The sequence below is a fragment of the Castanea sativa genome, chromosome 1, assembly GCF_040712315.1.
Source record: "Castanea sativa cultivar Marrone di Chiusa Pesio chromosome 1, ASM4071231v1".
Taxonomy (NCBI): Eukaryota; Viridiplantae; Streptophyta; class Magnoliopsida; order Fagales; family Fagaceae; genus Castanea; species Castanea sativa.
In genome coordinates this window covers 6,327,867-6,337,091 of record NC_134013.1, presented here as the reverse complement: position 1 = coordinate 6,337,091, position 9,225 = coordinate 6,327,867, and the positions used below count along the sequence as shown (strand labels likewise).

The window sequence follows — 9,225 nt, the reverse complement described above, 5'->3', positions numbered from 1 at the left end:
ATCGCAAACCTCTTTTAAAACCCGCTCGTCCACCTCAACACAATGTGGAAATGATGAAGCCGGACCATCCACCTCTACACAGCACAATATGTACAGCTCTACCCAAGCTGGGCCATCAACATCTGCCCATAATGAGCCAACCACCTTCAATGAGTATAATCCAATTAGTGTCAATGAGTATTGCATGTCTTTATATCAACAGATTGGATCATCCCCTTCCCTAGGACAAGGATTTAAGGGTTTATATAGCTATGACAATTATCTCCAACCCCAACCTAGTTCAACACCTCCCTCCTATCACCCATCGCCACCTCCATCCTATTATGGGCAATACAATTATGACCAAGATAGCCAATCCCCATTTGACAATAATCCATATCCACATGGGCAGTATAGCTATGCACAACATGACTCGTTCATCACACCACAACCTTCCTAACCATCCCTTCATGTTGGTGATATCTGCACGCCACCAAATACAAGGGCATGTGCTTCGAACTCTGAGGAAGAGGCCTCCATAACAGACTCTGAGGAAGATGCCTCAAATGAGGACAGTGGGGAAGATGTAGAAGATATGGAGGTGTCATCAGATGATGAAAGTGACAAAGGTGGTAATTATCAAAGAGATTTTGATATTCGAACGCAGCCAAAGCGCATGGGGAAAAGTCCTGTGCAAGCACGAAGGTACCCTCAACGAGTAAATAGGTGTCCTCTATGTTGTGGAACACAACAAAAACTTCATGTATCCCATCGTGGTAATCACTAATCAATATAAAATGACTGTTTATTAAGAATATATTAAAGTATCATTGTTGTTTATGCATCATTGTAGCAAAAAATATTATGCGTAGATAGTATACATATCACATTATACATCTATTTAATATAATTGTCCAATTAGTGCCCAATTAATCTAATCATACATCTATCATCTATCATCTATCATATACTATATCTAATGGCAGAAGCTGAGAGAAAGTTGATTCCTACAATTAAAGAGGTGCTGCCATATAGGAAAAAAGCCCATCTAAAATTCAGACACTTATAAGTTAAAAAGGGATACATTATATTGTTTCCCAACGTTAACACATCGTGTGATAGCCTCTCACTCTCATAGCATAAAAGGAAAAATAACCGGCCAAAATACAATTAAAAGGCTTGCAATACTTTAAAAAAAAAACAAAAAAACAAAACGCTGGATACAGAGAGAGTTCTCCATTCCCTCTCCGCTGCAAGCACATATAGAAAAAAAATCTATGGGCATTAACACTATCAGGCTACATATCTGCCACCATCAAATCGTTGGAACCGGCTCTGGTACGTTTCCTCCATTTTTTTTAGATTTGGGTATAAAATATTGCTTTTATTGAGTTTTTTTTTGTTGGATTTTGGTTTTGATTCCTTTATGTTTCGGGCTTTTGGTTTTTTTTTTTTTTTTTTTTTTTTTTTTTTTTTTTTCTGGGGTTTTGATTTGGAAAATCGGTTTTTCTGTTGATTCATCACCAACAGCAAAACTTTTATCCCTATGGAAAAATATATGGGTTTAGTAGAAGGTAGGCATGGTTTTTTTTTCCCTATTCAATTACCGTTTCAAATTGTATAAAACTATAGGATTGAATGTTACGTTGATATTTCTTTCTTCTTTTTCAATCTTTTTTTTTTTTTTTTCTTTTCGAAACCACATGCACACAAGGATATAGTCTGGAAGGCATAGAGAGAGGCCACATACCCATTACCCCATAATCGGTAAAGTTATTTCTTTTGTAGTTTTTTTTTTCCGCTTTTAAATCTAGGGATTGAATATGATTTAGGTTTGAATTTATTGGTTGGATTGGTTTAGATTTACGTTTAGTTATCGGCCATGTAGGAAAAATACCCACTTAAATAACAAACACGCCAGAAACAAACTTGAAACGCCACACAAAGAAAAGCGATGCATCTATTCGAACCCAAAGAAAAACTATGTATCTGTTTCTGTTTTTGTGATGTGGCTGTATTTCTGCTGCTGCATATTCTGCTTCTGCAGAATAGGTTCAGGATTTTCTGCATAATCTGTGCTTACAAGGGGGCTGAGTGTAATATTTGTTGCTATTTCTGTAATGTATGTACATGGGTGTATTTTTGCTGCTGCATTTTCTGTTTTCTGTAGAACAATTTCAGGATTTTCTACATAATCTGTTCTTACAAGGTGGCTGAGTGTAATATCTGTTGCTTTTTCTGTGATGTATGTCCATGGCTGTATTTCTGTTGCTGCATATTTTGTTTCCTGCAGAACAGGTTCAGGATTTTCGGCATAATCTATGCTTACAGGGGTAATTGTAATATTTGTTGCTGTTTCTGTGTTGTATGTCCATGGGCTGTATCTTTGTTGTTGCATATTTTGGTTTTTGCAGAACAGGTTCAGGATTTTTTGCATAATCTGTGCTTACAGGGGGTAATCGAAATATCTGTTGCTGTTTTTGTATTGAATGTCCATGGGCTGTATTTATTTTCCTCTATAATAAAATGAAAGTTATGATAGCATAAATTTTCCTCTTTATTTCATTGTTTAATGAAATCTCTTTTCCATTTGCAATTGCTTTGATTTAGAACAAAAAATTCCTTAACAGCAACACAAATAAGACTATAAGTGCAAACGTTTTATGGGAAAAGAAAATCTTTAAAAAAGAGATTTTAAAAACTTAACTGGAACTTAAAATAATTGGGTACATTCATGGTTCTACTTTTAAGGTAGAAAACGTTGGAGGAATTGTTGTAAGGAGAAAGGAAGGAATTGAACAAATGGGAAGTAAAACCTGACTTCAAAACATAGATTTATGACAAAGAACAAATAATTCAAAAACAAAAACAAAATGAAGATTATCAAATTAACACAGTCATAGACTATTATTTTCAAATTAATCATATGGGCCAACATCAAAATGAAGATTATCTATTATGTGACTAATTAGTGAAGGTAAGGAAAGAGTACCGAAAATTAAAATGAAAACTTACTAGGAAATGAAAGAGGAGCCAATTGGCGGCATTTAAGGGCCTTGACAGCCCTTTTCTAACTTATAGCTTTTTTTTATTGCTAAAATTTAGTTGATTGTAGATTTAATTTTTAATTCTTTTGCTAAATGTTTTCTAACTCCAGATTTCTTTTTGATAGGATATAACCGCAAATTGGTCATGAATAAATGTGCCATTTTATTAGGTTTAGGCTGGTATATAATCTATTAGGAATTGACATAGACAAAGAAAAATCTGCCACCATCAGAGAGACAGGCCGTGTACCCATAACCAGTAAAGTTATTGTCTTCCTTTTTTACTTTTTCCCCTTAAACTACACACAGACATCTCCTTCCATTTGAGAGCGATAGGAAGATTGAAGAAATTTGATTTTATTAATTTGATTTTGATTGTCAATTTGTCATATACATGCTGCTACAATTATTGTTTCTTCATGTCTTATTGTTATTTTCTTTTATGCATGTTTTGTCTGATGTTGGGTTAAAATTATAGGAAAAATTAATTGTGTTAAGTTCTTAAAACTTTCTAATTGCATAATATTTTGTTTTTGTTTCAGACTTTTAGTTGTGTTATATTGATCCTGGAGTTTCAAGTGGGGAGATGGAATTGCTGAAGAGAATAGATAGCGCACAATTATAAAGTAATGTGTTCCCCTTTAGTGCTTCTTTTAGGTACTAATTATCTATTTCATTATGTTATTTACCTCATTTGATGCCTTTTCTGCTGTACCATATGATAAAAAATATTCGAAGGTTATTACTTGAACACCAAAAGAAAATTACAGTTGTATGTTTTTTTGTAATTCTTTTTAGCAAGTCAATGTAGTTAAGTTTTGTGATAGCTAATATGCAAGAATAGAAAACACGCAATCCTATTACGTAATTCTCAACTTAAATTACAAAAGGTATCCATCCATGACTAGAGCAACCAACAAAAGCACAACTTCAATTTGATTTTGCACACCAACTTAGAGTCCCATTGAGAATCTCATTTAGAACTTGTAGTTTATCATTATAGCACTACAAAAAAAGTATAGACACATACTCTCTTAGAGAGAGAACATCACTATCAAAATCATCAGAACATTTCTCCCTGCATTCTCTCAATTTGGTTCATTTCACTTAAATTCTTGATTTGTTTTGGGTGACAGAGTTGCAACATTGAGTGTGTGTTGGGTTAATATCTGTGTTTGTGTATGTTTTTCAACCATGGCATCTCTGCTAGATGAAGTTAAATGCGAATTCCAGAAATTCCAATATAATTTCTTTGTAGATAAAATAGAAAAAATTATTATTGAAATCCATGATAGTTTGGCTGTGTAATCCATAGAAAGTTTGGTGTAAATCCCTATTTCTATCTCCTCAGAATCATTTTTTCTCTTCGTGGAAGAATATGAAACTCTATCTTAAAATGAACTTTTAGACTCTAATTCTGATAGGGCTCCCAAGTTGGAACCCTCTATATTTTTCTCTATAAAATTGAATTACAATGGCCTTTAAGATTATGTATTTGAAAGTTAGGGAAATCTGATAAGTAGGTTTGGTTTGTTTATGATTTATTTCTTGGTGGCTTTGTGCATTGAGATTAGAGTTTGGATTTTCTCTACAAATTTTTTAATTTGTCATTGAGAATGAATTGTTAGTTCAGTGAGGTTGGGTTTGATTTAGAGGTGGCTCAATGTTTTTGAAAGTATGTTCGTAAAAAAATTGTGGGTCTGTGAATGCGATCTAACATTGGAGATTTTTACTAATTTGGTGGTGGCAGTGGTATTGAACTTGGACTTGGGTTTTGCATAAGTGAATTAAACTTATCTTCTAATAAGATTAATAAGATTAGATTTTATACTCCAATATTTGTTTCTATGATTGATTACAGACCACAGTTTGATATTTTGGTTTTCTAATCCTCCTATTCTCATCAACACATATTCTTTTATCTTACTCTCATCTCTCTTACAAATTTCACTATATATAAAAAATAAGTACCCAAAATGCAACGACCTTTTTTTTTTGGTTACTAATATTACAATTTGACTAGATTGTAATAAAGCTTTGGCATTTTTTTTTTAAAGCGTGGTGAGTATGTTACTTTTGAGAAAACTGGTAGTAATAATGCATTTATTTGTTTAATGACAGGCATATATTAATTTTGAAATATCAAAGGGTGAGGTTGAACGGATCAGAGAGCTTGATGAGAGACTTATAGACATATTAAAGCATTTGAAGGTCTGGATAAGCTATAAAAAGTTGGAGGGCACTTTTAACTTTGTGCCTAGATAGAATAAACCACTCAAATTTCTTACATTGGTGTACTGTATTAAGAGATTTGAGCTTTTATAGGGCTTTGAACTTCTGTTAATATTCATGTATTACTTAAGGTTTTTTTTTTTTTTTTTTTTTGTATGGAAACTTCCATCTGGATCTAACATTTCTTTATTGTTATATATATTTTTAATTATATTTTAATTACTTGAATTTTTTCCTTGAATTAGAAGCATATAAGTTTGTGAATGTATAAGAAAACTTACTTTGTTCTGTATAACCAAATTTGTAGTCCAACTTGCAATAGATTTTGATTGCAAGGAGATATGGGTACACTTTTTGCAATTTCATATTCTGCCCTGCTGTTACAACTCCCCCATACACTTTCAATAACGCAATGAATCTATGTAAAAAAGAAAAAAACAATTGGTGTATAGTTTACTGTAGATTATGATCAAACTTTGTGGTTTATTTGTATTTATGATTTTTTTTTTTAAATTCTATAGTTTCTTATCAAGCTTCTAAGATACATTTACTTTGTGCAGTATATAAATGTTGGGGTTGAACGGAATCTACAAAGGTCTATATTTATTCCTCACGGGAAACGATATTTGGCCGATTCAAAAGGAGCAAGAACAAATAGAACAACTGAGATATGAAATGAGCATTGAGCACATTGTTAGGTTCTAAGTACTTAGGAACTAATGTATTAGAACTCTAATATGTATTGTTGGCAAACCATGATCAAAACAGGTGTCTAGGTGTGTTTTAGACTTGCTCAAAGTATGTGATTTATGTAAAGTTGAAATCAAGTTAACTGCAGAAGTTACTATGCATTTGTGCCTGACTCGATCGATCGAGATTTAGACTTGACCGATCAAAAGTCGTGCAGATTATTTTTTCTGCAGATTTTTCAACTCAGCCCTAAGCCCATATGACGTGTAGAGTTTTATGTTTTGCCCTAGGTATAAAAGGCAAACCCTAGTCACGTTTTTGAGGTTGCTCATATTGCTGTTTGTGTGAACCTCTTATGAGATCTGAGAGGTGCTTGCCTTCACACAAGCTTAGGATTATCAAGAAGGAGATTGTTTCAAGAACTTGATGATCATTCAATTGCTGCCATAAGAGCTTAAAGATACACAAGCGGGGGTGTTTGTACTTGCTGGAGAATCCAAGAAAGAAGGAGTTCGTGGTCTCGGAGCTTGCACATGGTCGTGTCAGTAAGTTCTACTGGTGGGTAGCAATAGGATGTTAGTGGTCTAAGTCGCTATTGTACACTTCGATTCTTTTATAGTGGATTCAGGTTTACCTTGAGGATAGTTAGGTTAAATCCTCCCCAAGTTTTTTACCGGTTTGGTTTTCCTAGGTCATCATATCTTTGTGTTTTTATATTCCGCACTTTACATTGATATGATTATATGATTGTGTTAACCTAGATCTGGAATTTGGACTAAGTGATAACTTGGCTTGTTAACTAGGTTAATTCATTTATGGTTTAAGGGGTCTAAACAAACTCTACACACATAACCACACAAAAAGCAATGTAGAGGCACATTGGAATTCAAAAGAAAAAAAAGTTAGCTGATCCTGAATCAGCATCTTCAAATGCACTTGGTTTGATTGTTTTAGATTTAGATATTTGAGTTAGATTTGGTTTTAATTATGGTATTGGGTTTAAAATAAATTTTGTTTTGATGATTTTGTATTAGATTTGGGTTAAATTAGTTTTTGGTATCTGCCTATGGTGTTTGTAATTAGATTTGTGAATGGAGATATGTGTTGGGTGTTTAGTACGTGAAAAAAGTGTATTTAAATATATTATTAAAAAAAATCTTTCTAATAAATATAAATAAAAAGGTTCCCGCACATAGTGTGGGTTAAAAAGCTAGTTTAATATAATTGTCCAATCTTACAAATTCAACATAAAATCTATATGTAGCCTCTCTTCCAAACCCTTGTAAAAGTGTCAAAGAAAAATAAAACTTTCACCATATAATTTTTGTCCAAATTTACAACATCAACTTGTGAGTTAATTTCGGCATTCAAAAATTGTGAATTTCAAAAATCTCAAAACTGGAAAGTTGTAGATATTTAAGTCATGGTTCTAGCACATCTAGCCTTGAGTCAATTGCTTTTATATCAATTTTGAAATATATTTTTGCTATATGAAATTTTAGGCAAGAATTCATGGACAAATAATTTAAAACATATCATACAAATCAGTTCATGTTGCGAAGCACATAATACAAAAACAAGATTTTCATGAACAAACAATTTAACAAAAACAAGATTTTCATGCTTAGCTATGCCCCTAAAACACATCAACATGAATATTATAAAAAGAAAAGTAACTACTTAAGAGATGTAACTCACCTTGTAAGAGATAAAGAATGGATAGGTACTTGCAAGTGTTGTTCCTTATAGTTGTTTGTTGAATGTATGGCACGCATGAATTGAAAATAGTTGATAGAATTATGAAGGGAATAAGAGTGGAGAAGAACGCTGATAGAATTTTTAGGGGAAAAAGAGTAAAAAATAAGAACCGTGGAAACTAAAGAAACATTATTGTTGTTTAAATAGGATCTAAGTTTCGTATAAGTTAAATTCTTAAATTCTAAACTATATTACTAAATACGCGAATTGACCAAATACAACACAGACCAAGATGGGATAAAATTTCTGCAAAAATCTCAATGTCTTTGTTTTTTTTTTTTTTTTTTTACATTGTGCACAACAATCGTTTATAAATCTCTGCAAAGAATCACTGCAAAATTCTCAGTTTTTTTGTTTTTGGATTTTACTAACGTCTGTCCTAAGGGCACACAATAGTATACCATTTTTGGAAAAAAATTTATCGGGAATTGAAAAAAATTTGGCAACTTTTTCAACTCTCGATAAATTTTTTTTTCCTAAAACAGATTTGTTAATGTATGCCCTAAGGGCATACATTAACCGGATCCTTTTTTTACACTGTACACATCAATTATTTTTTTCCATAAATTTCTCTCATGCAAGGACAAGAATCTGAATATGAATCTATGTACTTTTCTTAGAACAAGAATCAATGTGCTTGAATCTATATTATTTGTTTAACAAGACAAATGAAAGAACATGACATTGCCTAAATTACTGCTTCGGTCAAAAGACTCCTATATGGGATATCAGTAGCTTAGGTTTTATTGGAAATGAACAAAGAATATATTCCAGGTACTTTGGAGAAGAAGAAAGGAAAAGATGAGGTGATGTGAGTGACTCGTCCAAATATTTTTTTTATCCAGACAATTATCTCTCTTTCTCTCTCCTCCAATTTTCGGCAACTCCATTGCCATAATTTTTTTTCCCACATATCAATTGGAACAATTTTTTTTCCATCCATTTCGGCAACAACATTGCCACAAATCAATTGCTACAATTTTTTTTTCCTTCAATTTTCGGCAACTTCATTGCCTAGATTACTATTAATCTTCAAAATTCACTATTTTTTTTCCCTCCATTTTCGGCAACTTGGTTGCCTATATATATATATATTCTTTTTTCCTCCCATTTTTGGCAACTTGGTTGTCACAATTGGTTTTTTTTTCCCCTCCCATTTTTGGCAACTTGGTTGCCACAATTCTTATTTTCTCTGTCCTCACTCCCCTAAAATTTTGGCAACTTGGTTGCCACAATTGGTTTCCTTTCAGCCACTCCTCTTTCGGGCACTTCACCTGGCAGTTGGGCAACAAATTCGAGCAGCAAGAATTTCGGCAATGAGATTACCAAAGTTCAAATCCTCCCATCACATGACTCGGTTTTTCTCTATCATACTTTTTGTTAGAATTTCGGCAACACCATTGCCAAAATTCACTATCTTTCCTCATTTTTCCAATTAACTTTGAACGATACCTATAACCCCAATAAACTCCGTTTTCTGCAATATTTAGCCAAAAGACTCCCACAACCCATGTAAATT

The 9,225-nt window shown here is 32.8% G+C and overlaps 1 long non-coding RNA gene across 3 annotated transcripts; it reads left to right on the top strand.

Moving 5' to 3' along the window:
- The first annotated feature begins 1,143 nt into the window (after nucleotides 1-1,143).
- On the top strand, nucleotides 1,144-6,634 carry LOC142615724 (uncharacterized). 3 transcript variants are annotated; one of them, XR_012840840.1, is made up of 3 exons: nucleotides 1,144-1,317; nucleotides 3,569-3,683; nucleotides 5,148-5,480. It is a non-coding gene; the product is annotated as an uncharacterized LOC142615724 (long non-coding RNA). The 3 variants fall into 3 exon arrangements; XR_012840848.1 differs by having other exon boundaries at nucleotides 1,145-1,317; nucleotides 3,569-3,652; XR_012840837.1 differs by lacking the exon at nucleotides 5,148-5,480 and adding an exon at nucleotides 5,819-6,634 and having other exon boundaries at nucleotides 1,146-1,317.
- The last annotated feature ends 2,591 nt before the right edge of the window (nucleotides 6,635-9,225 follow it).